Source organism: Erpetoichthys calabaricus, chromosome 2 (assembly GCF_900747795.2).
Source record: "Erpetoichthys calabaricus chromosome 2, fErpCal1.3, whole genome shotgun sequence".
NCBI classification, from domain to species: Eukaryota; Metazoa; Chordata; class Cladistia; order Polypteriformes; family Polypteridae; genus Erpetoichthys; species Erpetoichthys calabaricus.
Genome location: NC_041395.2, coordinates 62,385,133 through 62,397,543, shown reverse-complemented (window position 1 = coordinate 62,397,543; position 12,411 = coordinate 62,385,133). Strand labels below are relative to the sequence as shown.

The 12,411-nt window shown below is 38.8% G+C and overlaps 1 protein-coding gene and 1 long non-coding RNA gene across 2 annotated transcripts in view; one reads left to right on the top strand and one right to left on the bottom strand.

Moving 5' to 3' along the window:
- Nucleotides 1–6,876, bottom strand: part of LOC127526750 (uncharacterized) — a 485,290-nt gene extending 478,414 nt beyond the window's left edge. The window contains exon 1 of the long non-coding RNA XR_007934180.1: nt 6,733–6,876. This is a non-coding gene — a long non-coding RNA (uncharacterized LOC127526750). The remainder of the gene's footprint in view (nt 1–6,732) is intronic.
- Nucleotides 1–12,411, top strand: part of LOC114645928 (protein kinase C-binding protein NELL1-like) — a 1,522,815-nt gene that overhangs the window by 522,793 nt on the left and 987,611 nt on the right. The gene's annotated exons all lie outside the window — the stretch shown is intronic.

Genomic DNA, 12,411 nt, shown 5'->3' with positions numbered 1-12,411 from the left:
GTTTTGATTTCAGCATGTTTATTGACTTACACGTCATCTTCCAACGTATCTTTCTCGACTGTTATGGTTTGCTACTTACTACCACTTAGCTGTACACAACACTACATGATTTTAATTTAGAGTTAGATTAGATTAAAAGATACAATATTCAGTCATGAGCAATGAATATAGAGCCAGGAGGTCTACAGCACTATTACACTGTATTTATGGTAGATCATTTTTAAATACCTAATATAGTTTCTCAGATAAAATTATCCCAGCGCAAACTCCTTAACCAATATTGTTTGATTTATGAAAGATGGTAAAATCCTTCAGTGCTGCTCCAAAAAAAGGAACTGTCATATTTATTAAGCCATCTTTCAGTGAGTAGGCAAGAATCAGATTTTGTACTTGTTAAACCAGTTTTATTTCCCAATAAGTACGTTTTCAGATAAAGATGTTTTTGTATTGGTTTTATGTTTTTATTTAAATTACAAATCAAGTTACTAATACAGGCAGATTCAGATTTTAATTCTGAGTCTAATTATGTTTTCTTTTTTTATTTACTTTTTCTTACATAAATTGACTTTTCAGATGGCCCAGTGCTGGAAATTTAGGGGCTAGCTAAAAAAAAAGTATGTGATAGAAAACTGTTTGAGATTTAGAAATCACAAGGCCTGTTAAGTGCTCTGATTAGTCAGACAGGTGATTTTGCAGCCATATTTTGGTATATACTATAAAATCTACATCAGTTAGGGTGAAGGCCATCTCTCAAAAATATTTTATGCCTTTCCTAAAAATCATGCTAATTTTTTACAAGGACTATACTTTTGCTTTCACACCAGATCAGTAACCACAAGTGAAAATTACACAATCTGCTGTAAATCGAAAGTTCTCTATATAATGTTGGTAAGGGTCTAGACACAATTAGTCTTCAACATTATTTTTAGCTTTGGTGCATATAGTTATAAGTAATGATGAGTGAACCCCACAGAGTATGGGAACTTTGACGTCAATGGGTGAGGGAGAACTGAATTAGTGGATTATAATGGTGTAATGGTTTTGATGGCTACAAAATTGGAGCCAAAAATGTTACCTGAGCTGTGTGGCAGCAGTGCTAACCACAGCACCACTGTGCCTCAAATAACAAAAGACAGACAGAATGCTACCCACAAACACAATACAATAAGAACAAAAACAAATATATATATAGATCAAGTCCCTTTATAATGAATACCAAAGTAACAAAATATGCAGAATAACGAATACTTTTTGTTGGCCCGGTCAAATGTTAGTACCACATAATGTTTAATAGATTTCACTTTATTGAAGTGAATTTCAGTGTAATGAATGTTTTTTCAACCAAAAATGACCACCGAAGATAATAATGCAATACAAAAAAAATGTAATGCTGCATCTATACTTTTGCCGAATCTCAAGAACACAGCAGCAGTCTGTCTCTTTCTTGTTAGACCAAAATAAAGTGGCAGTCTGTTGCCAAATGTCCAGTGTTAGGCAGTCTTGGCAAGGATCGCTGAGAGTGTAGGTGCGACACTCGAGTTTCATAACGCTTCTCAGAGTTTTCTTTGTGATGAACAAAAAAAGAGAGGTATCAGTTTACACTAAGAAAAAAAAAAGCCACAGTAAAACAAGGAGAGAATTCTTTTCCCCAATATGAATGCTTATTCTAAAGTGTTATTAATTAGATCCTGCCAGGTTTTAAGAACGTTTTGTACAGATCCTCTAAGTGAGAATTTGATTTTTTCCAATTTCAAATAGTATATAACATCAGTTACGCACTGACTTAAAAGGCGTGGTCAAGGATTCTTAAATTTAAGCAAGAAAAGTCTTTGTGCTAATAGTGAAGTAAAGGCAATTACAATTTGTTTGTCCTTCTCCACTTTAAGCCCATCTGGGAGTCCACCAAACTCATCTGTTAGTGGACTACGAGAGATTTGTTTCACCAAGGCTGTCTGAAAGGCATTTAAAGATTTTGGTCCAGAATGATGTTAATCTGGTGCACACCCAAAACATATGGCCAATGAGGCTGGAGCTCGATTTCAACGTTTGCAGGTTGGATCTTGCCCTGGAAACATATTGGACAAGTGTAAATGAGATAGATGTGCTCGATAAAAGATTTTAAAGTGAATAATTGCATGCGGACGGCACGGTGGTGCAGTGGGTAGCGCTGCTGCCTCGCAGTTGGGAGACCTGGGGACCTTGGTTCGCTTCCCGGGTCCTCCCTGCGTGGAGTTTGCATGTTCTCCCCGTGTCTGCGTGGGTTTCCTCCCACAGTCCAAAGACATGAAGGTGAGGTGGATTGGAGATTCTTAATTGGCCCTAGTGTGTGCTTGGTGTGTTTGTCTGTGTCCTGTGGTGGGTTGGCACCCTGCCCGGGATTGGTTCCTGCCTTGTGCCCTGTGTTGGCTGGGATTGGCTCCAGCAGACCCCTGTGACCCTGTGTTCAGATTCAGCGGGTTGGATAATGGATGGATGGATAATTGCATGCTTTGCATGTATGGAGCTCAAGTGAATTCTGTACATGGCTGCCTTTTCTGAGATGTTGAGTAAGAGATCCTTTTCCCACTGTACTCTGGGATCTTTGAAAGGAAGGGACTTTAAAAATGTTTTTATATATTATAGAAATGCTGTCTGAGTCATGAAGACTGATCAATATTTCTTCTGAAATAGAAGTAGGTTAGAAGTGAGGAAAACTGGGCAGAGTTTGTTTAGCAAAGTTTCTAATTTGGAAATAGTGGAAAAATTGTGTTGATTAGAAGTTAAATTGGGAGTGTAATTGTTCATAGGATGCAAAGACGTTATCTATGTACAAATCTCTAAGTGATTTAATCCCATATGTTTTCCAAACATTAAAAACTATGTAAGCTTGAGAGTGTGGAAAAAGGTGGTTATCATGCAGAGGAGCCACAGATAAAAGCTTCTCTGTCTTGAAGTGCTTCCTACATTGGTTCCATATTCTGAGTGAATGAAGCACAATTGGGTTGTTGGTATATTGATGATAACTTGCATTTACTAGGGCACCAAGCAAGGAATATAAATAAGTATTGCAAGGTTTTACTTCTATTGCAGACCAAGCCTCTGTGTGTTCATCTATTTGTGTCAATGTCCAGGTTTTTATAGCTTATACAGTATATGTAGTGTCACATTTGCCTTAAAAATTATCATGGGGTGCTGATAAGTTAAAAAAAAAACGCTTGTGTGCGCCAGCCACATGGTGAATTTCCAGGAAAATATTCGACAAACAAGATCAACAGCAAACACAGAATATTCGCTGCAAAATACTTTTAATGAATTTCACTGATCAACACAAGTTATGAAATTCTACTTTAATTCCCCAATGCAATGGCTTGCTGTCAGCAGTTAAACCAAAAGGCAGAGACCGACTGAAAGAACAAGGGGATAAGTGAAATCACAGAGGCTAAACCAAAGCAATAATTGACAGGCAGACTGAGGTAGACAAATAAACCAGTAAACAAAACCAAAATACTAAGAAAATGCATAGTGGAAAGAAGCTAACAAGAGAATCTAACTCCACAATCTTCTTAGAAGAGCCGTTAAGCATATTCTGTACTAGTTAGATTGACAAAAACAGGGCAGTGAAAAGTTGTCAGGAACAAGTAACTGGTCACAAGAGTTATGAGCACAATCCAAAATCAAAAGCCAGAAACCAAAGTCAAGTAACAAAGCAAAATAACCTAGCTTTATTTTCTTCTGAGAAGCACCTGTTATCTCCAGAATTTAGATTCTGGTCTATACCTAGATTAAAACACATGGAAATTTAACATTAGACACTGACATGCAACCCATCCCATAACACCTAGCAGTGTCGATCAACATGGTGATGCCTGTGAGATCATTTTGAAATACAGTTAAGTGATACAATAAACAAAAAACTTCCTAAAATGCAACATGTCCCAATTAAATTTTTACACTCAGATTGCTACACCATTGTACGTCATTAATGTCTTCATACAACAATATGATGGATACTTCATCATTGGCCATGGAGTTCAATTATTTGTCAATGTTGTAAACCTCACACCTGCAAGGTATTTCATTTAACTACTGGATTTCTGCACAATAGGCTCCCCAGTTATGAACATTTTCTTGTTCTAAGACTCGACAGATGTGCTGCTGAGTGATGACTATCAATTCTAAGTCCAAGTTGCAGTTTGAGTACCGAGGGACCCAATTTGGACTTTGTATATTTCTATAATGGGGCTTGGACACACTGAAGCTGAACCGGAGCAAACTGAGTCAATCCAATTTTACATTTATCTAAAGACTATTGACACAGTCATCCACAGTACTGTATGTATTATTTTGCTCATCTCTGAGTCAACTATGCATTTTTATAAGTAAAGCCGTTTTTTTTACTGTAAGCAGGAAAAACTGAACTGTACATATTACAGAGCACACAACATATTATAAACAGGAAGAGAACAACTAGAATTGAAATTTAATGTAGAGCCAGCCATCTGTAATTATCACAGAGTTAAATAACGTATTTCACATTTTTCCATGAATATTACAGGAACATCATACTGAATAAGCACATTTGCTGAAACTGTGATAATTAAAAACAAGATAGAATGATGTCATTAATTACTGGCGTTAATCATTACAAATTAAAATAAAAGTATTACATATGAATGTTACAAGTATTTCAAGTAATTCTGTATTAATCGTATTCATTGTGAATTCTTGCTTCGATAACAGAAGTTAGCTTATCAGTTAATGAAATTCAGGCACTTAATTTGTTTCTTTACATATTATTTTCATTACAGGTGTTTACAATTATTTTGCCTGCATTGTATTTTTATAGAGTGGCACAGTGGCACAGTGGGTAGCGCTGCTGCCTCGCAGTTAGGAGACCTGGGTTCGCTTCCTGGGTCCTCCCTGCGTTGAGTTTGCATGTTCTCCTCATGTCTGCGTGGGTTTCCTCCGGGCGGTTTCCTCCCACAGTCCAAAGACATGCAGGTTAGGTGGATTGGCGATTCTAAATTGGCCCTAGTGTGTGCTTGGTGTGTGTGTGTGTGTGTGTGTGTCCTGCGGTGGGTTGGCATCCTGCCCGGGATTGGTTCCTGCCTTGTGCCCTGTGTTGGCTGGGATTGGCTCTAGCAGACTCCCCGTGACCCTGTGTTCAGATTCAGCGGGTTGGAAAATGGATGGATGGACGAATGAATTTTTATAAAGTGTTTGCTTTAGTATATCTTTATGATCAAACTAGAAAAATACCCGCGCTTCGCAGCGGAGAAGTAGTGTGTTAAAGAGGTTATGAAAAAGAAAAGGAAACATTTTAAAAATAACGTAACATGATTGTCAATGTAATTGTGTTGTCATTGTTATGAGTGTTGCTGTCATATATATATATATATATATATATATATATATATATATATATATATATATATATATATATATATATACACACACACACACACACACATAAACATATATATACATACATATACATATCTACATATACACATATCTACATATACACATATATACATATAAACATATATATATATATACATATACACATCCACATATATATATATATATATATATATATATATATATATATATATATATATATATATATATATATATATATATATATATATATATACACACATATCAACATATATATACACATACATATACACACATACATACACACACACATATACATATATACATATACACATACATACATACACATACATATATATATATATATATATATATACACACATACATACATACATACATAATAAAAACAAAAACACAACTTTAAAAATAAAAATAAATTAACAAACAATGAAGACTAACTAATGTGTTTGTCTTGCGGTCTTGTATGTATGAAACAGGACAATAGATGTTGGCACTGTATCTGATCGTGTTCAGTTCTTACGGGAAAGCGTTCCCCAGGTGGGGAGAAAAGCACATGCCCGTGATATCTGTGGCAATCAGCAGCTACCCTCTAAAACACACGTAGCTCTGATCTCTCTCTCAAAAACGTTAAACTTTACTCCTTAACAATCTGTAGATGATAATGTCTGTTGAACACACAGGTATCGCTAGCTAAGCGGAGGCAAGGTGCACTGCAACACGTGGCGAGACGTGGAGTAACTGGAACAGAGGCTGGCGAGTGAATGAGGAAGGCCCCGCCGCCATGCTCTGAGCCCACAGCCACTCTGTTGGATTTGCATAAATACATTGATACCGCAAGTGAACTATGGTACTTAGTGTGACTATTTGAGACTTACTTTTCTATTCAGGTACCCATTTCCTTTATGTAATCCGCGGATTCTCCGCTATTTTTTGTTCGTTTATTACGATTATAGTTATTTATTGATTCCCTTCTTTAGCTGACTGCCTGCTCATATAAGGCGCTTCGCTTTTTTTTTTTTTTTTGAACAGGTTTGATTCATCCAAGTGATCACTTGGGCTCCGTTCATTCACTTCACGTGAGCCGCTCTCTCGCTTCTTATTCTTTCGCTGCCTCCTCAATTGTGTAATGAATGTTTTCTTCAGTGCTCTTTCGCTCTCTTCCTTGTTTTCTACATACTGCCTTCACAGTCAGTTCACGTGATTACATGGGAGGCGTGATGACGCGACACACAACTCTGTCTCCTACAGCCATCTTGCTGCCTTCCATTACAGTATATGGACAAAAAAGATGTTCCAGTTATGACCATTACGCATAGAATTTCGAAATGAAACCTGCCTAACTTTTGTAAGTAAGCTGTAAGGAATGAGCCTGCCAAATTTCAGCCTTCTACCTACACGGGAAGTTGGAGAATTAGTGATGAGTGAGTGAGTGAGTGAGTGAGTGAGTGAGTGAGTGAGTGAGTGAGTGAGTGAGTGAGTGAGTGAGTGAGTGAGTCAGTCAGTCAGTCAGTCAGTCAGTCAGTCAGTCAGTCAGTCAGTCAGTGAGGGCTTTGCCTTCACAGTCAGTTCACGTGATTACGTAGGAGGCGTGATGACGCGACACGCAACTCCGTCTCCTACGGCCATCTTGCTGCCTTCCATTACAGTATATGGACAAAAAAGATGTTCCAGTTATGACCATTACGCATAGAATTTCGAAATGAAACCTGCCTAACTTTTGTAAGTAAGCTGTAAGGAATGAGCCTGCCAAATTTCAGCCTTCTACCTACATGGGAAGTTGGAGAATTAGTGATGAGTGAGTGAGTGAGTGAGTGAGTGAGTCAGTCAGTCAGTCAGTCAGTCAGTGAGGGCTTTGCCTTTTATTAGTATAGATTCTGCATGGGCCTGGGCAAGGATTGTCACATGGGAAAAGGTTGGTAGAGGGGGGTCTGCTGTGTGCGAAGTAACAAGAGGCAGAAAAGGTTAAGAGAGGAGGAGGAAGAGAAGTATAAACAATGATGGAGGAGACTGATCAAGGCAGCCAAATCGTAACAAAGGGATGGCGGTGAGGAAGAAGAATAGTAAGCCTACAAGTGCTGCAAACTAGAAGTCCGTCTATTGTGATTTAATATTGCTGACTACCAGATGAATTCTAAAGAGAAGAAGGTGTTGCAACCCTTGATTTAATGAATTGACACACAGAGAGTCTCAGACTGGTGCCTTTATCTTTACTCACGTTGTGAGGGATGGCCGGCCAAATATTCCGTCCCACACCTCCAGGCTGCCAGATGGAGCCCTCCCAGGAGCATGGAAGTTCCCAGAATTCCAGCAGGGCCTTATGGACCTTGTAGTTTTTATAAACAGCCCTGTTGGATACCATGGGGACTACCAGGAGCCGCTGTAGGGAGGCTTGTGGAGTGCTCTGTGCCCTATAACCTGGAAGTGCATCCTGATCACATGACTGGAAGGAACGACGTGCTTCCGGGATGAAGAAAAGGACTTTTAACCTGACCCGGAAGGGATAACGAATCATGGACTGCAGGGTTGGAACTGCTTCCGGGTCAGGAGATATAAAAGGACTTTGGGAAAGCCCGGACACTGAGCTGAGCTGGGAGGAAGGGTGGCTAAGTGTCTGGGAGAGGAGGATTGAGCATTGTGTATTGTAGAGTATTGTATGTGTAGTGTGGAGTGGAGGGTGCTTAGTGCACGTATTTATAATAAAAATAACTAGTCTTGGACTTTTACCTGGTGTTTGGCGTCTGATCTGAGGGTTCAAGGGAGCAATAGCGCCCCCTACTGTTACAACGTCTCAAACATTACATCCTTTATTAACATTGTTATACCGTCACAAGCACAGTGAAAACTATAAACAAAAAATAAACATACATTTTTTAACATTTTACCAAGAAACATAATAAATGAATAAATGAAACAATATACAGTAATCCCTCGCTACTTCGCGGTTCACTTTTCGCGGATTCACGACTTCGCGGATTTTATATGTATGCATATCTAAATACATAACGCGGATTTTTCGCTGCTTCACGGGTTTCTGCGGACAATGGGTCTTTTTACTTGCTTCCTCAGTTGGTTTGCCCAGTTGATTTCATACAAGAGATGCTATTGGCGGATGGCTGAGAAGCTACCCAATCAGAGCACGCAGTTAAGTTCCTGTGTGCTGCTGATTGGCTCAGAGACGGAGTGTTGCATTAACCAGGAAGTCTCATCTCACTCATTCATCATTAACGTGCTAATGCTTCAGGGGCCATGTCCAAGCACCAACAGAAGATGCAAATGATTGCAGAAAAGGTAAAAATTTTGGATATGTTGAAGGAAGGGAACAGCTACACCGCTGCAGGACATCGATTCTTTTTATTTAAAAAGGAGGAAAAGCATATAAGATCTATGGCCGCAGTGTCCTTTAACCAGGGTGCAAAACGAGTTGCAAGTGGACGTGATAAGGCAGTAGTCTGGATGGAATCTGCTTTAGGAATCTTTGCAACAAGGTCGACGATGTCATGACCGCCTACAAGCTGCTACATGTACTTCGCTATACAGTAAGTGTAAACTTATCTACCGATTTCATATTGCTTAGCAGTTGTCCCTGTTTTTAATAGAGTAAATGGTGGGTTGTAAACAATACAGAGAGGGTTTAAAAACGTCAAAATACACATTAAATAATTAAATAAATATAGTGTCCCTACTTCGGCCTTGGAACCTATCTCCCGCGATAAGTGAGGGATTACTGTATAATCAAATTGCATACCTCTCTGTGTTTACCAAGGGTGCAATAATTTTAAAGATTACCGTTTAGAGATCAGTGTTTGCCATCTGTTATCTCCTCACAGTTTCTCCACACTTCGGTACTCTATGTCATTACGTCCCCTATGTGCAGAATGATTTCGTGGTCATTTACACTCCCACCACTCATGTTATGAGGAATCAGTGACTGAATATAACATGATTTCTATATAACATTAAATGACTTCTCAAGTTGCAAAAGTAATCTTTGGATGCATGGAATTTACAGCCCCCTCTCGCCCTCACTTTTTTTTTTTTTAACTAAATGTAACAATAAACAACATGACTGATGTAAGGGGGGACCACCCAGTGGTTAAACCGATCACCCACTTTCGAGAAGAAGTCATTCAATGATTGGGAGTTTGGATGACTGATCCTGTGTTTTAGTTAAGTTCCGCTCACCTACTTGCACTTTGACTCGACAAACTAAACCATCACTGTCTTCCATGGTTTCAACCACATGTCCTAGGTGTCACTGATTTCTTGGCAGGGTGTCAACCTTGATAATGACTATGTCATTCACCTTGAGGTTACACTGGGGAACGTGACACTTCTGGCGCATGGAAAGGTTCAAGAGGTATTCTTTCTTCCAGCGACTCCAGAAATGTTCAATGAGAAATTAGACTCTGCGCCACCTTTTTGTCAAATACACATCTTCCTTTACAAATTTCCAGGAGGTGTAAGAGCAACCTTAGACTTCATCAAGATCAGGTGGTTTGGGGTCAGTGGTTCCAGTGACTTGGGACCGTTAATTCTATCTACAGTTAATGGACGGCTAGTTGACAATAGCAATTGCTTCATAGAACACTAAGGGAGGCGTTATCAAGTCTTCCTGGACACTGAGCAAATGTGGCATTCAGCACACTTTCAACAGTACAAATTTGCTGTTCCCAAACACCACCAGCATGGCTGGCTAAGGGATCATTGAAAATAAATTTACAATGTTTTTCACTTAGGAAAACCTCACATGCCTTTTTATCACATTGCTTGAGTGCTTCTCTGAATTCATTGGCGAGCAGCTATTCTGAGACTGATGAAGCACCTCAGGGCATTGATAAACACATCTGTTGACAGATCTTCGAGAATTTCAGTGTGGATACCTCGAGGTGAGAAGCATGTGAAGATCAGGCCATATCTTTTGTATTCCTTGCAGGCCCTCTTGATGAGGAAAGGTCCAAAGCAGTCCATTCCACAGAATGTGAATGGAGCTGAAACTTCATACACTCTTTAGAGAGATCATGCATTCTTTGCTCCTCTCCTGCTTGTTGAAGTTTTCTGCATGATACACAGTTGTGTATCAATTTTGCAGCAGATTTGCTCCCACCTATCACCCAAAATCTGTTGGCTCTCAGTTCCATTAGAGTTTCACTTCGGCCTTGATGACAGATTATATTGTGATAATAGAACAGAATCAACTTGGTGATGTGACTATCCTTTGGAAGAATGACAGGGTGTTTTAATTTATTCCTGATTAATTCCTGACTGAGAGAAGACTTCTTCAGTCTTCCACCAACACAAAGAATTTCTCAAATCAAAATGAGGCCAAGGTAGAAGCACTTGAAGGAGTATTTTGGTTTTGGAGTGACTTCATTTCTTGGCAAAAGGTTTACTGTTGGACGAGCTTTATGACAGTTTCTGCAGCTCTTTCATGTTCTTCAATGGTCATCAGGTCTCTATGATTTACTTGTTTAGACTCCAGTCTCTTAATTCTAGCCACCACCTTAAGAAGTGTCGTCCAGGAAGAAAACCGACTCAGCCAGCTAAGAATGTCTTATGTGTTTGCTGACTCTTGTTGCAAATACCTGAATTGGTTTAACTTCAAGATCACCAACAAGTAAATCAGTAAAAGGTTAGTTGTAGGATTCACTTCTTTCTGCCACAAAATATGGGAGCTGACAACCAGACTGACAGAGATGTCAGAAGCAAGAAGACCTCTGGAGGCATAGTCAGCAGGGTTTCATGCTGTGTCAACGTAATACCACTGGTTGGGATCTGTGGTTTCCTTTATTAGTTGGACACAATTAACAGCAAATACAGTAAAGCTTTGCACTTCATTGTTGATGTATGCCAGTACAACCTTTGAGTCTGTCCAGAAGAATTCTTTATCAACTTTAATCTTCAGTTCAGCTTTCAACATAACATTCATTCTGGCAGAAAGTACAGCAGCTGAAAGTTCCAGTCTTGCAATGCTTGTATTCACTGATCTGTCTTTCTTAGTAACTGCCTTAAATGCTTCACATAACACAAACTAACTGTAGCCACCCACAGAAAAATTAAGGTCATCCTGTGTGTGGCATTTGTTAGTTAAAAACTTTATGTAACGTTAGCTTAGTACTACTGTGATTACAGACGACACCACACGCCAAATAACACGCCATGCTGCAAACTTGCCGCCTGCAACCCTCACGGTGCAAAATGCTTCTTTCTTTTAACCAGCTCTTGTCCTTAATTGCAAATACCCAAAGAATCAGGGGATATTGCGTTACCCTTACCTTGGGCAGTCACAAGCAACAAGCATTATCAGCTTTTTATGCAAATACCTGGGAGGCACTGTGAACTACTGCGTCACCGTGGTCTAGGCTGCCATTCATTCTCTTACAAAATCACCTCATAATTAGACAAGAAGAACAACGACCCCGAGGCCTGCCTGACTCCTAAATTGCACATTGTTGGGGACACTCAAAATGCATTCTTTTTTGTTAATAATATGGCTTTCTGTTATTTCTCACTTATAATCAACGATCACTGCATTTTAGTCTACTGCAGAATGTATATAAAATGAATCTTTATTGTACTGTATGTACACTATCTCAGTATAATTTAAATGGGTCAACAGTACAAGTGTGAAATAATGAGATAAACAGAAATAAAAATATTTGTGGAAATTAAATGAAGAATGATCATAAAGTAGAATTCATTAGCACACTCTGAATGTAATCTAAATGTGTTAAAAGCAGCGTGATCCAAGTACATTTTTTGCATTCATTTTGTAATGTTAGGTAATCAGGGAGACCTTACAGCATTACTTGAATTAGAATTATATCATGCAAATTAAAAGTTGAGCATTAAAAGTAGACAGCACTAGCTAGCAAAGTGTATTAATAAATCACTAACAATATCTATTATTATTAGAGTATAATATAAAAACATTTAACATAATATACCAAATATTTGCAATGGTCAATATACTGCAAAAAAAGGAAACTCTTGCTATCAAAAGCTTTATGGTGT